This window comes from Mirounga leonina, unplaced genomic scaffold (genome assembly GCF_011800145.1).
Source record: "Mirounga leonina isolate KUSES-001 unplaced genomic scaffold, KU_Mleo_1.0 Mir_107, whole genome shotgun sequence".
NCBI lineage: Eukaryota > Metazoa > Chordata > Mammalia > Carnivora > Phocidae > Mirounga > Mirounga leonina.
In genome coordinates, this window is record NW_023270233.1 from 237158 (window position 1) to 255390 (window position 18233).

The following is an 18233-nucleotide window of genomic DNA, read 5'->3' on the forward strand; positions in this document are numbered from 1 at the left end:
ACATAGAATGCAGTAGATGTTCAGTAGATATTTGTTATTGTTTTTGTTGCTTTGAATGCCTTATAAAAAGACTGGATAAATAAATATGACCTCAGCCACCGAATCACTAACGACATTAAGTCTGATTAGTACAGATAGAGATATGTAATTTTATTTTATTATTATTTTTTAAGATTTTATTTATTTACGAGAGAGAGAATGAGAGACAGCATGAGAGGGAGGAGGGTCAGAGGGAGAAGCAGACTCCCTGCTGAGCAGGGAGCTTGATGTGGGACTCGATCCCTGGACTCCAGGATCATGACCTGAGCCAAAGGCAGTCACTTAACCAACTGAGCCACCCAGGCGCCTCGAGATATGTAATTTTAGAGATACGTCTGGCTGGAAAAAATATAAGGTTCAGAATGGTGGTCTAAATTTTTCAATACTATGTTTCATAGCCACAGCTGACTAGCTGTGAAATGCTGCCATTTCCACTTAATTTTGTTCACTAGTTAATTCAATCCTCCACTTTATTTGATCAGATCTGGAGCCAAATCATTTGTATTCATTTTGCCTTGTGTTTTTGCAGTGTCTCTTGATCGCTTTCACATGCTAATACTGGCTAATTCAATTGGGATTTATTGAAGTAGCCCTTGAAAATTAACCACCTAATTTCTTAGGCATAACATAAAAATAGACCTATTTCTCTTCACTTGTCTCTTTGAAGAATATGTATTAACATAAAGTAAAAGGTTGTCTTTTTGGTGCAAAGCAGAATGCTCATGATATTAGAGGACACATCTTGGAGAATGAATTTTGGTGTGAGGTGTTGGACCCTTTTTTCCTCTAGATGGAATAAATTGTTCAGGAAGCCAAGAGAGATGATCATTTGGCTGATGTTTATATACTAATATTTTAAATGTATTATTTTGGTCGTATTGGTAATTATGATGAGAACAGAAATTATTAGTGACTTTACAAAGATTAAAGCATGTTGTTTTGATTGATAAGCAACTCTTTTGGATAAAAAAATCAATCAAGTCAATCAATTTCAATCCATTGGATATCATTTTTCATCTAACTGTACTGGGACTAGTTGTCCTGAAAAGAACTAAAAATATGTTTCTCCTCCCCATTACTCTGCTTGTACATGGAATTTTGGTTAATTGGAAACATGTTATGTCTCTCTTCAGGGAATACAGGCAGTAGTCTCCCATCAGAACCAGTCAATTCTCTTCAACCCCATCTACACACTCCATTCAGATAGCTTCTGATGAGGGCTTGGTTACATTCTTCCTGCCTCCTAGGAAAAGTCACAGAGTTTCCAAAATTCAATTTCACCTACTCAGATATTGAGAAGCAATATCTTTGTTTCTACTCTGAATTTGTCACCGCCTCACTGTATGACTTTATATAAATTACCTAAGCTCCTGGATGCCTCTGTGTTCTTATCTGTAAGATGGGCTCATAATGGCTGCTATTTCATAAATTTGCTCTTCAGATGAATGTGATAGATGTGAAGTGCTTATTAGGACACTTCTTGGCATATCATAAATAATAAATATTAGATGTAATAGATATAACTATTACTACTACTACTACTATTATTATTTAGGTGGCCACTTTAAAGACTCCTTTTTCCAAATTTTTATTAACTCTTCATTTCTCTCTGGAAAATAAAGACAGTATTTTTTCTATTTCTTTTTAGAAATTGAATGGGAGGCAGGAAAAAGATGGCAGAGGAGTAGGGGACCCTATTTCAGCTGGTCCCCGGAATTGAGCTGGATATCTACCAGACCACTCTGAGCACCCACGAAACCAGCCTGAGATGTAAGAAGATCTGGATCTCTACAAACAGAATATCACAGGCAGTTGGTTTTCAGGTACGAAGTGGGGAGCCGTGATTCTGTGGGCAGATACCAGAGGATAAACAGCAGCGGGAGGGTGCCTGGCTATGGGGATCCTACACCACTGGTGGGCGACAGCCTCGCGTGCTGGAGACGGGGCACAGACTCAAAGACCAGTAGCGGTGGGGAAAGGACTCTAGGGCAGCCTCTTGGGGCAGAAACCTGGAGCGGTGGGGTCGCGTGGGCAAACTGGGAGCAGCTGGCGGTTTTAGAAGCACAAAGGGCAGAGACATGGCCTGAACTGGAGGCAGGACTGGGAGCGCTGCGGAGGGGCGCACAACCCAGGATGCTGCAGTTTATAGCAGCACGGACAGAAACGGAGACGGTGTGGCCTGGAGAGCTCACTGAAGAACAGACTGCGGTCTCTGCTCTGAGGGATTGGTTAGCCCAGTGATGGGTATTAAGGAGGGTACATACTGCATGGAGCACTGGGTGTTATACGAAAACAATGGATTGTGGATCACCACATCAAAAACTAATGATGTATTGTATGGTGACTAACATAATAAAATTAAAAAAAAAATTCAATGAAAAAAACCCTTAGAAATGTGCATTTTAGCTTGAAATAAACTAAGAAATATCTAAAATCCAAATTCACAAAATAAATAGATGAGTTGTCAAAAGCAAAGCAAAGAGCAATTGAAGAGGAAATGGAAAGGGGAGTCAGACTTCAGAGAGATCAATAACATAGTCTTTTTCAAGATTGGTTACAGTCACACTCTAAAGTACTAAAGCAGGATGTCAGTTTGCAACTGTAGAATTTGGTTGCAAGGACTGGTAGAGTCAGTTTGTGTTCCAATAGAGAGGCAAAGGGGCTAAATTAATATATACAAAGATAGCTAACAGGGGTTATTTATCAATAAAGGAAGTTATAGGAAGAGTGACTGCATTACGAGATGTCTTGAAGCTTTTTCTTTATTGTATATGGGCAATAAAAGGTTAAAAGGGCTCATATGCAAAACTGTGGGCCATAAAGAAAATTTCTGCTCTCCTGAAACATGGTTCTGGTTTTTGTATCACATACACATATAGTAAATATAGTCTAAGAAAAATTCACCCCTTTCAATGATGAGAAATCGAAAGAAGGAATAAACAGAATATAAATAAAGATATAGAAGAGACAGAGAAAGAGAGAGAGAGAGAGGAAGGATAGACCAAGGACAGATGGACAGGGAAAAATAAATGGCAGAATAATTACACTGACAGGAAACACCATTCCATAGAGCAGATGTTTGTGACTAAATATTTTCCCTGAATTATTAAAAAAAATCATAATGCAATCACCATTTTATAACAAGAATACAGAAAAGAGATACAAGAACTTTGAGTAAGAGAGCAAGACAAGAAAAAGGTGAAATGTCTGTAACAGTTTCCTCCTGGGAAGTTAATTCGTTATTGGTTGTTTCCTGCTTATATTATTCGTATCAAGCACCCACGGGGGGGGGGGGGGAGCAATATAACAAACAAGAAGTAGATTCTTATCTCAGTGGGTTTTTAAAAAATTCTTTGTACACTGTATTGAAAACAATAAAATTTAACTATTTCATGCAAAAAGGCAAAATAGAGAATATTCTCTTTTTTTGTGGGAATAATTTATTTATTCAGAGTGTAATACTGCCTACTTCCTTGTGTAAGTCTTGAAAAAGATCAAAATGAGATCAATGTACAGTTTATACTAAAGATGTCTGAAAGACTTAGGCAGAATTTCCCTCAACTCTTTTACAAGTGTAAAAAAATAATGTGTCAAAATTGATGAGTGGCATAAATTCAAAAGGAAAAAAAAATTCTACTTAAGAGGAGGACATTGAGCTCGCACAAATGGTGGTTCACCCAACGACAAGGTGTTCCTGATCTTCCTCTAAACCCGGGCGGATCGTTAACTTCCCCAAGTTACAACTGAGTTGCTCTTTCCAGACTTTTCGAAGCATCTTTAAGTTTCCCCACTAAGTCCTGTAATTGTTCCATGTTGCAACTAAAACTAATCTCTGGGTGGGATCGAGAATCAGTATTCTCTACATTTAAGGTCACCAAATATGTAGGTCTGTACATCTTATGAAGTTGATTGGTCTTTATCTGATATTCCAAATGCCAAGAAACATCAATTATATGAGGGAGAGATCTGCTTATGCTTCCCAGTAGGCTTTCTAGGGAATTCTTATTTTTCTGATAGTCTGTGCAAAACAGTTCTATTTGCTCTCTTTCAAATTTACAGTCTTCTAGATAAGTGCTTAGAGTTGATTTGTCAGCTCTTTGCTTTCCTGCCTCCTGTATGTAAGTTGCAGCTGCTGTGTGACAATGTTTTAAAACCACAGGATCGTATGTTTCAAGTCTGGGTGATCTAACACGGCCTCCTCTGCCTGGGCATCCAGCAGGCTCTGGAAAGCCGCCCAGAGGAGAAGCGTGAAGGTGTTGGAGTCGAAGGAGCCAGGATCAGCCAGCATCTGGAAGCCTTTCTGCACATACTCTGAGAACTCCATTATGAGTGCCAAATAAAGAATATTCTTAAAAAGGAGAGATAAAATGTAAGCTGGCAGAATTTAGAAAATTAGTAAAAAAATTAATCAGAAATGAAGGCAAAATTGGAAGGTATACAAGAATGAATGGGCAATACTCAAAACATATAAGGTATAAAGAGGATAAAATAAAAAAAATGAATTAATAGCTAAGTCGATCAGAAAAAAAGATAAAATTATGCAGAGGATATCCAGTATATCAAAAATTAAAGGTTCATAAGCAGAAAAATGGTATAAAGGAAAAAAATGTATTTACAGAAAACTTTCTGGAAATTAAAGAAGATTATACAGATTTAAATGGTACACCCTGTCCCAGAAAGAACTAAAAAGGATTGTTAAAAGTGGGGCAATATCTACAAAGGTGTCAAAGAAGGAAGTCTAATCTAAGAACTTTAAACCCAGATGAATTGTCATACAAAGATAAAGGCACATAGATATGTTAACATGCAAAATCCAGGGTATAATGTTTCTATGAGCAATTCATGAAAAAACCATAGAGGATAAACTGTATTCGGCAACCTATTAATAGAAAAAGTATAGCAAAATTTTTTAAAAAAAGAGAAAGTAATATTTTGAATGAATCTGAAATCTAATTGGTCATAATGGATTATAAACCCTGACATGTGTAATCACATAACTAATAGAAATTTGAAGAGGAAAGGGAAGGGAACATAGCAAGCAGTCAAAGTATACCGATTTCCATATCCTTTATGCCCTCTCTATATATTGTTTATCAAAGTAGAACATTTAAAACTGATTAAGTTAAATAATGGTGGTATAAGATTATTTAAGGTACTGTTAATGAAAATAGTATGCAGATGATCCCTGATTTATGGATAGATTTATGATTTTTAGACTTTATGATGGTGCAAAATTGATATGTATTCGGTAGAAAGCTTACTTCAGTTTTGAATTTTGATCTTTTCCCTGGCTAGTGGTATGTGGTACAGTATTCTCTTGTGATGTTGGGGATACTGGGCAGAGGTAGTGAGCTGCAGCTCCTAGTCAGCCACATGATCATGAGGGTAAACAACCAGGATACCTACAACCATCTGTACCCATGCAGCCATTTTGTTTCTCACTTTCAGCCCAGTGTTCAATAATTACATGAGATAGTCAACACTTTATAATATAAAATAGGTCCTGTGTTAGATAATTTTGCCCAACCATAGGCTAATTAAGTGTTCTTAGCATGTGTAAGGTAGGCTAGGCTAAGCTATGATGTTGGTAGGTTAATTGTATTAAATGCATTTTTGACTTATGGTATTTTCAACATTCAGTGGGTTTATGGGGACTTAACCCCACCACAAGTCAAGGAATATCTGTATATATAAACTCAGACTCAATCTATATATTATATGAACTCAGTGTTTGGAAAGAAAAGAGAAGAAATACAGTCAGGGCTCAAAAGAAATAATTTATAAATAACTCAAAAATTAGAGATATGAGAATAGGTAAACACCAAAAAATAATAAATAAAGCTGGTTGATAAGAAAGGATGAGGGGCTAAGGGCACACTAATTTCATTACTGCTTATGATAGGGAATTAATAGAACATTCAGAACATTATATAAATTTATACTTTTAAAGACTATAATGAAGAAAATGCAACCTTTCAATTTAGCAGAAAAAATACAAAACAAAGGAGAGAAAATAATCCAACATAAGATTATGAAAATAGCATGATAGCATTAAGAACTATTATGTCGGTCTTATTGAATCATTTCATCAGTTAAAAGAAACATTCATTTTTATCAAAACACAAAAGCTAAATAATAGCTGTATACAAGAGATACATGTTAAAAAAGTTGACACAGAAAAGTTAGAAAGAAAAGGGTGATCAAAATAAACAAGACAAATGCAAACAACTAAAACAGGGATAACTATCTTAATATCAGACAAGATAGATGCTGGTACAAAAATATAAAATGAGATGAATATTTATATTTATTGAAATTATAATGAATGGAGCACCTGGGTGGCTCAGTTGCTTAAGCATCTGCCTTCAGCTTGGGTCATGATCCAAGGGTCCTGGGATTGAGCCTTGCATTGGGCTTCCTGCTCAGTGGGGAGTCTGCTTCTCCCTCTTCCTCTCTCCCTGCTTGTGCTCTCTCTCTCTGTCAAATAAATATAAATAAAATCTTAAAAGAAATTATAATGAATAAAATGTGTGATTCACAAGGCGGATTTGGGCGTTGCAAATAGCTATGCATCAAATAACATGGTAGAGTGGTTCTCAAATTGTGCAACACATTAGAATCACCAGGGGATCCTTAGAAAATACTGATGCTTGGTTTCCGCTTCCACATATTCTGATTTAATTGGTATGGAGTATGATCTGGGCATCAGATTTTTGAAAGCTCTCCAGGTTATTCCAATGAGTAGCAAAGTTTGAAAACCAATGATTTAGCATAAAAAATAATTTGAAAAAAAAAACACTACAGGAGATAAGTGAAGAAATAGGTAAAAAAAACCCCAAACCAAAAACAACAACAACAAAAAAACCTTTTAAAAGAAACGTATTTCATGGTCCTTGGTCCATGACAGGTTACAGAAAACAAGCAAGTCTAAACAAGTAAGATGACCCAAATAACATACTTAGTAAGGTAAATTGTACATTTTTTTACATGAGTGAAGTTGGTATATAAATGAAGTTTTTACCTTGACAACAAGAAATACCTCTTCCATCTTTTTTTATGTATACAAAATAACTTTCACAAAATTTTATTAAAGTGTATTACATATACCTCAATAAATTCCAAAACATGAGAATAGTAAAAATGCTTTAAGATTATAATTCAATAAACTTTGAAATTAGAACCAAGCATACTAAAAAACGACACTTTTTTTTACCACCTACAAAAAAATAAAATTTTAAAATGGTTTATTTTGTCATGGATCAAAGAGGAAGTCATTTTTCTCTCCACTTCTTAGCTTCTTCTCTCCCACCCCCCACCCCCTGCCATCCTATCAGTTACATCCTTTATTTGCTCTAGACTCTTTTCATCCAAATCTTGGGAACGTTTCCTAGGGACAAAGTGCAGTCCATTTCCCTTCCAGTTTTCTAGGGTTCATTGTCTGCAGAAAGGTTTCTATGTAAAAAACAGAAATGAAGGGGTTCTTAGGCCTCTGTAGTTAGAAGGAGGTTGAAGACAGGGCTAATAGGAGGGAGTGGAGGGTGGGGAAGGCACTTTTCTTCTCCATGGCCCACAATAGCACTTGAAAGTTACATCTGAGCAGAAAGTCATTCCGTTATGTAGGGGGTGTGGTTCCACAAAATCCAAGAAGGGTGAGGCCAGTGCAGAACAGTCCGAAACTTCTGGAGCCCCTGCAAGTCATGGTGGCTACTGCCCTGACTAGCTCTAATCATAGACATTGACTCTTGGCTTCCTCTGTGGATCTGACTTTATTTAATCTTCGGTCTTTTATTTTTTAATCCTGGCTTTGTTCTTTCATTGAACCAGCTTAGCCTAGCCAAGCCCAGCCTATTCCTATATTCTATTCTCAGCGTTCCCAGCCACCAGCATAGAGGCCCAACAACTTAGTTCAAGTAGGGACCAGGTCAAATGGGGCGGGGGTTGGTTTCCCACTCCCCTGGTTTTCTGTTGCTTTCTTATCAGCCTGTGCTATCTTACCCTTTCCTATTATATTGAAATACCACTTATTTGTGATACTTTCAAAAATAAATATTTAATACTTAAATCCACCAGTTACGTATTTATTTAAGGCTGCTTAAATGCAAAGTCAGAATAAAAGGAAATTTCCCGTTGTTTCATATGTCATTCTTTTCAGACATCTTTCCTTGTCCCTGTTCCTCACTACTTCTCACCCCAAGTAGATATTTAATCTTCTAACACTAAAATTGAATACTTAAAATACAAGGAAGAGACATGGCCAATACTTGATGAGGGAATACACTGGTTTCTTTCTTTCCGTCTTGGACTTACCTGAAGCCAATCAAAATGTGTTGCAAGCTTGAGTCAAACTTGAGAGGTGGTTGACAAATTTGCACATGTATCGTGGTTAACAGAAGCTGTATTCACTCTGCTCATGTTCCTGCTCCCACTCTTTTTATTTTAATTTTAAATTTTTTTTTAGTTTGGAATCTTGCCTAAAATAAGTGAAATGGAATCTCTGGGTCTATAGTTGGGTAAGCAAGAGGGAAATTAGGCAGTAAATGGCCTAATATTTGCCAGTTCTGTGACACTTCCATTCTCCACCTCGCAGTTCTTGCTTGTTGGAAGATGCTACTCATCTGCTTTGTTCTACTTCAGTGTCTGAGTCAAGGCCCTCCATTTCTGTAATTATTAGGTAGTAAATTTTATTTCTGAAAGTCCCTTGGAATTGCTGATAGTACAGTAAATTACAAATTACTGAAGTTTTCCTTTAATTTGATTTTTTTTTTTTTTTTTAGTCAGTGGTTGTTTAGATGGCTGGGAACAGATTGATCCATTAGAGATGGATTGGTGTTTTGATCCCTGCAATCTAAGTCTTAATGAAAGATCTGACAAACAAATTGATTTCAAATAATACCAGTCATGGAAGAAGAAAAACTGACAAGTGTCTCTCTCTTTTGATTGAACAGTGTTCACACTATTAAGTAGTTGACATTGTGGGCAAGCAGGTGAAAACTTGAATGCTGTTACCCCTTCTGACCTCTCTCAGGTGACATGTTCTCAGCCAGACCGCAATGCCCCCAAAATCAGCAGTGAAGGGAAGTTTCAGCTGGTCTTGTCTGAACTTAAAATTGATTTCCTTGTTTAATGGTTGCTGTTTTACTTATTGGATATCTAAAATTGTCGGTTTGCTCTGTCATGGCAATTGCTGACTTAGGCAATAAATTGAAATGTAAATTCCTTTCTGTGTTAATGAATTCATTAGCAGAAAAGCTAATTCAAAAGACATATTGGAAAAAAGAGTACTAAACATTTAAATGTTAAAGCAGTATTTTCTATACTGAGTTTGAGGAACACCAAAGTTAGTACCTGTTCTGTTGAAGAATGGTTTCAGTGGTCACATCTTTAGGGAAACAAAGTTAAACAGGTTTCTTTCCTTTAGGGCTTCTCTGAGATCATGATATAATGTGCACTGTGTATTCCCAAGAAGAAAGTTATTATACTGCAGTTCCTCTGTTTAACTGCAGAACTTTTGTGTTTTAAAGAACACCTTCCAAATCATCTGGGAGCTGGTATTCTCATAGACCTCTGGACTGGGAAATGTCATGTGAAGGCCAGCTTTGCCTCTGAAAATGTAAATGCCCCTTAACCTCTATGAGGGATTGGAGGCATTATGTCCAGGGCTTACTATCTGTACATTCCTTATGCTGAGTTAAAGGGGCCTCTGCTCTGTAATCTGAATCTTAGAGGGTCCTACTATCACAAATACAAACAAAATGAATTTATTTAAAGACAAAGGAGTGCCTTTGACACTCAGGATCAGTCAACATGTAACCTTAAACATTTACTCTTCCGATTCCTATGAGATGCACCAAGGAAATGCACTACATTCCTCGACTTGTGTTTGCAAAACACAGCACTCCTGTATTGAAATTCTGTGATGGTTTCTGGGTTGTGCTTATGCTGAAGTCAGTGAGGGACAGTATTTTGGAACACAAGGATTCGAACAGTAGAAGTACAAGATAAAAGAAAAGTTAATTTGTCAGTTTCTCTCAGAAGGCAAGACTGTAATACATTCTTGTAAAGATTTAATTACATTCTCATAGTGCTGAATCTCTTGCTATTTTTTATGTTGCAGTTGTGTTTGCAACAGTTGCTCATTTTGGCTGATGGCAACGTTTTGCAAGATTATGCAAGTCCTGTTATTTTTTTTAAAAAAATTTTATTATTATGTTAATCACCATACATTACATCATTAGTTTTTGATGTAGTGTTCCATAATTCATTGTTTGTTCCATGCAATACGTGCCCTCCTTAACACCCATCACCAGGCTAACCCATCCCCCCACACCCCTCCCCTCTAGAACCCTCAGTTTGTTTTTCAGAGTCCATAGTCTCTCATGGTTCGTCTCCCCCTCCGATTCCCCCCTTCATTTTTCCCTTCCTGCTTTTTTTTTTTTTTTTTTTTTTACATATAATGTATTATTTATTTCAGAGGTACAGGTCTGTGATTCAACAAAATGCCAGATTTGAGAATAGTTTTGTTCTTATAATAGTGCTTATTATGATTTAATTACATTTTCAAAAAGCAAAATGCAAAATTTTGGGTTTTATTTAAATGATTTTGAGTTAAAATTTTAATATGCATTAATCATAACTTGTATTTTGCCTTTTAATGTTAATGTATAACCTTGAATCTTTTAGGAAAAACATTTTCAGAAGCATAAAATAATTTTATTCTATTTATAGTTTTTATAAAATACATTCAAATTTTGTACGCTTTGGATAAACTTACATTTTATAATTCTTTAGATACTTATTATCTAATAATACCCAAATTATGTGAAAGTTTCAATTTTTACACATGATTGGTGATTTTTTTAATATGAAAGAAAGTATAAATTTTATGAATATATAATAACATTATCAGCCCATCAATATAACACTCAGACATGCACAATAATAATTAAATTCAGTTGTCTTTGATTGTTTTTCATTAACATGCATTATTTAATGTATAAACTTGTTATATATTATAATTAATAATAAATATATAAAAATTATGTATATAATTGACACATCTATTTCTATATAATATATGCTTACATATTATAATTAATAGGTATTAAATATAATTTTTATATGTATATAAATTTATATATTTCAGTTCTATCATTATGAATGTGTATTCATCCAAGTAGAAAGATAAAAGACATTTTATTCAACAGTTTTAAACCTTGATTTATTACATTTAAATATGTAGGCATTTAGTACATGGGCTCCATTTGTACTCTTGCCCTGGACTGCAAATATCAGAGGTGGTCCTGGCCACTGTGACTCCTGGATATTTGCTGACAGTAGAAGGGACATCTTATAATGAAATGGTAGCTTTGTCTGCCAAGCAGGAAGCACCCTTTCCCACCAAGGACTTTTCACTCCTTTTTGTCTAATTGTTTCCCACCATCCATGTACAGAGTGGAAAGATAACTGGTTCATATAACCACTCATATAACCACTGTTATAAAAGTTTGTTGCTCTGAGTTATTTCTAAGAGCTGTAGGCTCATGCAGTCATTTCCAGAGATGATAAAAGAAAAGTAGCTAAAGGCATTCAGTAGTCAGGACTGTGGAGCATAAAACAGAAGTTAAGTCTAGATCAGAATAGAGCAAGCAATATGCACACACACAGGATTCAGACAGGGTCAGAACTTGTCCCTCAGTTTCCTTTGCAAGTTAAAATGGGAGGTTTGTCTCTGAATTTACTGTTTAATATTTGTAGTTCTCTGCAAAAAGGATGTGTTCTGCATCTTATGACACAATATAGAAGGAGTGTTCAGTATTTGATTATTATAATTATATCTGATCATTATGATTAAGTTTCTGGTACCCAGGATGAGGAGCCTAAAGTAAGGCGTCCCTGTAATGAAATGTTGTCTTAACATGAATTTTATTTTCATTTTTTTCCTTTGTGAATTGTAAAAATTTGATTCAATGGTCTTTTCTCAATTTATTTGTTCTGCTTTAAATGAAGGGATACAGATTCTATACTCTTTTTAAGGTAAAATTTACATGCATGAAATTTACAGATTTTGAAATGATGGGTTTGAATGAATGTATCCACTCATTTAGCTGTAACCAAGATATATAACATGTACCTCATTCCAAAAGTTTATTTGTCCCCACCACCCACTGGCAATCAGTTTAGATATCTATAATTGTGTACAGTTTTAGTAGTTCTTGAACTTCGTGTAAGTAGAATCATGCAATGTTTTGTATCTTGCTTTTTCTTTCTTTCTTTTTTTTTTTTTGGTTCAATACAGTGTTTTTGAGATTTGTAATGTTGTGTGTATCAGTAGTTCAGTCGTTTTTTATTGTTAAGTTGAATTTCATTGTATGAATATATCACAACTCATCTTTTCCCCTGTTCATTTGCGTATATAGAATTTCTGTTGGGTAAAAACTAAGGAGTGGAATCCCTATATCACATGTAATATAATTATATAAGAAACTCTGTTTTCCGAAGTGATTTTAGAATTTTTACAATCACAATGGGAATGTATGAGAATTCCAGTTGTTTCATATCCTTGATGATATTTATTATTGCCATTCTAATTTTAGCCTCTATGAATTCTAATATGATAAACATTTCAATAATCTTGATTCCTATGAGCTTAATATTTTCATGAGACATAGATTCTTGGGTAAAGATATGTTCTGTGATAATAATGATTTTTCTGAAATTAGAATCATATCATTTATTTTTCTCCCTTATTAAAATCCTTCAGTTCTTTCTGTTTGTTTTCAGTATAAGATCAAACATCCCATGACACATGTTTCCTCCTTATTTTGTCCCTGAGTCCATCTACTCCCTTCCCTGTCACACAGCTCCTACCCCAGTAGGTTTTAAGGACAGGGCAGTGTCTGTCTTGTTAAAAATTAAATTTCAGTGCTTAGCACTCTAAGTATTTGTTGAATGGCTGACTGACAGGGAGTTGAGGTAGGTTGTCCAAGTTCACACAGAAAATGTATGAACTTAGATGTATAATTCAGGTGTCTCTGATTCCAAAGCCTGGCTGTTTACTTTTTGACTGAATGGATGCTCATTTAAGGTCTATTTCATTGATTTTTGAACTTCAATCATTACCAAGATTGTTAGGAGGTTCTCAGATACTGCAATCTACTTACAGCTTTATTATTCAGTATAATTAAAATCTACTTTATATCGTGATCTTTTGAAAAGTATCCAAATAATTATTTTATTCACATCAAAAACTTACGTAACGAGGCTGTAATTCTGAAGTGTTTATAGGTTGGTAAAACAACAACAAAAAAAATGTGCTACACTAAACTACTTTCTCTTCTTTTGTAAAGATTGTAACCCTATCTGAACTTCCTTATGTGTCCCTCTAGGGCATTTTTAAAACTACATGATGTACAGTATGTTTGTAAGATTATTTAGCCTGGGACTTGAGCAGGGGGAGAGGAGCAAGATGGCAGAGGAGTAGGAGACCTAAATTTCGTCTGGTCCCAGGAATTCAGCTAGATAGGGATCAAACCATTCTGAACACCTACAAACTCAACAGGAGATCGAAGAAAAGAATAGCAGCAACTCTCTGAACAGAAAAGCGACCACTTTCTGGAAGGTAGGACATGTGGAGAAGTGAATCTGAGGTGATATTCGGGAAGATAGACTGCGGGAGTAGGGAGCTTCCTCAGCTGGCTACCGGCAAGTGATAGAGCAGTGGAACACAAAATCAGAACTTTTATAAGTCTGCTCCACTACGCACGTTGCTCCAGTGGCTAAGCGGAGGGTGGAACCCTCGCAGGACAGTGTGGTCTTAGGACCCTCGGGGTCACAGAAAGACTGGGGGGCCTGAGTGCGGCAAAGCTCCCAGGTATCAGAGAGGGGAAGCCAGCTGCAGAGATGGAGCTGAGGTGCAGGCTCTCAGCTTGGGGTTGCCATAAACCATGATCTGCGGCAGAGTCGGGCCACTGCTCTTTCAGCAGGGACCCAACAAGCGGCAGATCCGGGGAGACACCCCTTCCTCCCCTGGGAGAAGTGGCGTGGGAGTGCACCACAGGCATCTGCTGGGTTTGGAGACTCCACATGGGATCGTGAGCCAGAGACAGAAACGCTTGGTCACAGGCCGGGTGAGCACAGAGTGTGGCTGGAGACTGGGGAGACGGGAGCGATTGACTGCTTTTCTCTGGGGGCTCACTGAGGAGTGGGGCCCCAAGTTCTTGGCTCCTCGAGGGCAGAGATTGGGAGGCCGCCATTTTCACTCCCGTCCTCCAAAGCTGTAGGGAAAGCTTGCAGGGAACAAAAGCTGCCGAGAGCAAACCTGAGCAGATTACTTAGCCCAGCCCCCAGCAAGGGCGGGGCAATTCCAGTTCCGGCAAAGACATTTGAGAACCACTTCAACAGGCCCCTCCCCCAGAAAATCAGCAAGAACACCCAGCCAAGACCAAGTTTACCGATCAATGAGAATGGCAGAACTCCAGCACTAGGGGAATACTGCACATAGAATTCATGGCTTTTTTCCCCATGCTTCTTTAGTCTTTCAAAGTTAATTTTTTAAATTTTCCTTTTTTTCTTTTTCTTTATTGTGGAATTTTTCTTTTTCCCTTTTTCAGCCAACATCTTATCAATCCCTTTATTAAAAATCTTTTTTTATTTTTCATTTTTAGAGTCATATTCTATCCCTTCATAGTAGTTAACCTTATTTTTGGTACATATATATGTTGTTCTCTCTTTCAAAATTTTGGGATACAGTTTCTTCTAACAGACCAAAATATACCCTAAATCTCTAGTTTATGGCTTTGTTCTAGTCTCCTGCCTGATCACATTCTCTCCCTTTTATTTTTTAAATTTCTTTTCTTTCTTTTTTCAACCAACTTCTTATCAATTGCTTTTATAAAATCTTTTATAATTTTCATCTTTCCAGTCATATTCTATCCCTTCATCGTATTTACCCTTATTTTTGTACACATATAAGTTTTTCATTCTTTAAAATATTGGAAGGCAGTTTCTTCTAAAAGACCAAAATATGCCCCAAATCTAGTGTGTGGCACTGATCTATTCACCAGCCTGATCATATTTGACCATATTATTTTTTTTCCTTTTTCTTTTTTCTTTCTTTCCCTTTCTTTTTCCCCAGTTACAGGTCTCTTCTGATTTGTTTAGTGTATATTTTTCTGGGGTGGTTGTTACCCTGTTAGCATTTTGTTCTCTCATTCATCTATTCTTCTCTGGACAAAATGACAACATGGAAAAACTCACCTCAAAAAAAAGAACAAGAGGGCACCTGGGTGGCTCAGTCGTTAAGCGTCTGCCTTCGGCTCAGGTCATGATCCCGGGGTCCTGGGATGGAGTCCCACATTGGGCTCCCTGTTCGGCAGGAAGCCTGCTTCTCCCTCTCCCACTCCCCCTGCTTGTGTTCCTGTTCTCGCTATCTCTCTGTCAAATAAATAAATAAAATCTTAAAAAAAAAAAAAAAAGAACAAGACGCAGTACTGACTGCCAGGAACCTAATCAATACGGACCTTAGTAGGATATCAGCACTAGAGTTCAGAATGACGATTATAAAGATACTAGCTGGGCTTGAAAAAAAACATGGATGATAACTAGAGAAACCCTTTCTGGAGAAATAAAAGGACTAAAATCTAACCAAGTCAAAATCAAAAAGGCTATTAATGAGGTGCAATAAAATATGGAGACTCTGCTAGGATAAATGAGGCAGAAGAGAGAATCAGTAATATAGAAGACCAAATGATGGAGAATAAAGAAGCTGAGAAAAAGAGAGAGAAACAACTACTGGATCATGAGGACGGAATTCAAGACATAAGTGATACCATAAGATGAAACAATATTAGAATAATTGGGATCCCAGAAGAAGAAGAAAGAGAGAGAGGGGCAGAAGGTATCTTGGAGCAAATTATAGCAGAGAACTTCCCTAATTTGGGGAAGGAAACAGGCATCAAAATCCAGGAAGCACAGAGAACCCCCCTCAAAATCAATAAAAAGAGGTCCACACCCCAACATCTACTAGTAAAACTTACAAGTCTCAGAGACAAAGAGAAAATCCTGAGAGCAGCTCGGGACAAGAGGTCTGTAACCTACAATGGTAGAAACATTAGATTGGCAGCAGACCTATCCACAGAGACCTGTCAGGCCAGAAAGGACTGGAAGGATCTATTCAGAGCACTAAATGAGAAAAATATGCAGCCAAGAATACTATATCCAACTAGGCTGTTATTGAAAATAGAAGGAGAGTTAAAAAGCTTCCAGGACAAACAAAAACTAAAGGAATTTTCAAACACGAAACCAGCCCTGCAAGAAATATTGAAAGGGGCCCTCTAAGCAAAGGGAGAGTCTAAAAGTAACATAGACCAGAAAGGAACAGAGACAATATACAGTAACAGTCACCTTACAGGCAATACAATAGCACCAAATTCATATCTTTTCAATAGTTAACCTGAATGTAAATGGGTTAAATGCCCCAATCGAAAGACACAGGCTATCAGACTGGATAGAAAACCAAGACCCATCGATATGCTGCCTGCAAGAGACTCACTTTAGAGGCAAAGACACCCCCAGATTGAAAGTGACGGGGTGGAAAACCATTTACCATGCTACTGGGCACCAAAAGAAAGCTGGGGTGACAATCCTTCTATCAGACAAATTAGATTTTAAATCAAAGACTATCATAAGAGATGAGGAAGGGCACTATATCATAACTTAAAGTGTCTATCCAACAAGAAGATCTAACAATTGTAAATATCTATGCCCCTAATATGGGAACAGCCAATATTATAAGCCAATTAATAACAGAAGCAAAGAAACACTTCGACAATACAATAATAGTGGGGGACTTTAACACCCCCCTCACTGAAATGGACAGATCATCTAAGCAAAAGATCAACAAGGAAATAAAGACTTTAAATGACACACTGGACCAAATGGACTTCACAGACATATTCAGAACATTCCATCCCAAAGCAACGGAATACACATTCTTCTCTAGTGCCCATGGAACATTCTCCAGAATAGATCACATCTAGGTCACAAATCAGGTCTCACCCAGTTCCAAAAGACTGGGATCATTCTCTGCGTATTTTCATACCACAGTGCTTTGAAACTGGAACTCAATCACAAGAGTAAAGTCGGAAAGAACTCAAATACATGGAGGGTAAAGAGCATCCTACTAAAGAATGAATGGGTCAACCAGGAAATAAAGAAGAATTAAAAAAATTCATGGAAACAAATGAAAATGAAAACACAACTGTTCAAAATCTTAGGGATGCAGCAAAGGCGGTCCTAAGAGGAAAGTAGATAGCAATACAAGCCTTTCTCAAGAAACAAGAAAGGTCTCAAGTACACAACCTAACCCTACACCTAAAGGAGCTGGAGAAAGAACAGCAAATAAAGCCTAAACCCAGCAGGAGAAGAGAAATAGTGAAGATCAGAGTAGAAATCAATGAAATAGAAGCCAAAAAACAATAGAACAGATCAATGAAACTAGGAGCTGGTTCTTTGACAGAATTAACAAGATTGATAAAGCCCTGGCCAGACTTATCAAAAAGAAAAGAGAAATGACCCAAATCAACAAAATCATGAATGAAAGAGGAGAGATCACAGCCAACCCCAAAGAAATACAAACAATTATAAGAACATATTATGAGCAACTATATGCCTGCAAATTAGATAACCTGGAAGAAATGGATGCATTCCTAGAGATGTATAAACTACCAAAACTGAATCAGGAAGAAATAGAAAACCTGAACAGAACCATAAACATTAAGGAAATTGAAGCAGTAATCAAACATCTCCCAGTAAACAAGAGACCAGGGCCAGATGGCTTCCTAGGGGAATTCTACCAAACATTTAAAGAAGAATTAATACCTATTCTTCTGAAACTGTCCCTAAAAATAGAGATAAAAGGAAAACTTCCAAACTCATTTTATGAGGCCAGCATTACCTGGATCTGAAAACCAAAGACCCCATCATAAAAGAGAACTACAGTCCAATATTCCTGATGAACATGGATGCAAAAATTCTCACCAAAATACTAGCCAATAGGATCCCCAAGAGTACATTAAAAGGATTATTCACCACGACGAACTAGGCTGCAAGGTTGGTTCAACATCCACAACATCAATCAATGTGATTATTATTAATGTAATACATTAATAAAAGAAATAACAAGAACCATATGATCC

The 18233-nt window shown here is 36.7% G+C and overlaps 1 pseudogene; it reads right to left on the reverse strand.

Annotated features, from left to right (window-relative positions):
* Nucleotides 1-3743: 3743 nt before the first annotated feature.
* LOC118018492 lies at nucleotides 3744-4384 on the reverse strand (annotated as a pseudogene).
* Between the last annotated feature and the right edge of the window lie 13849 nt (nucleotides 4385-18233).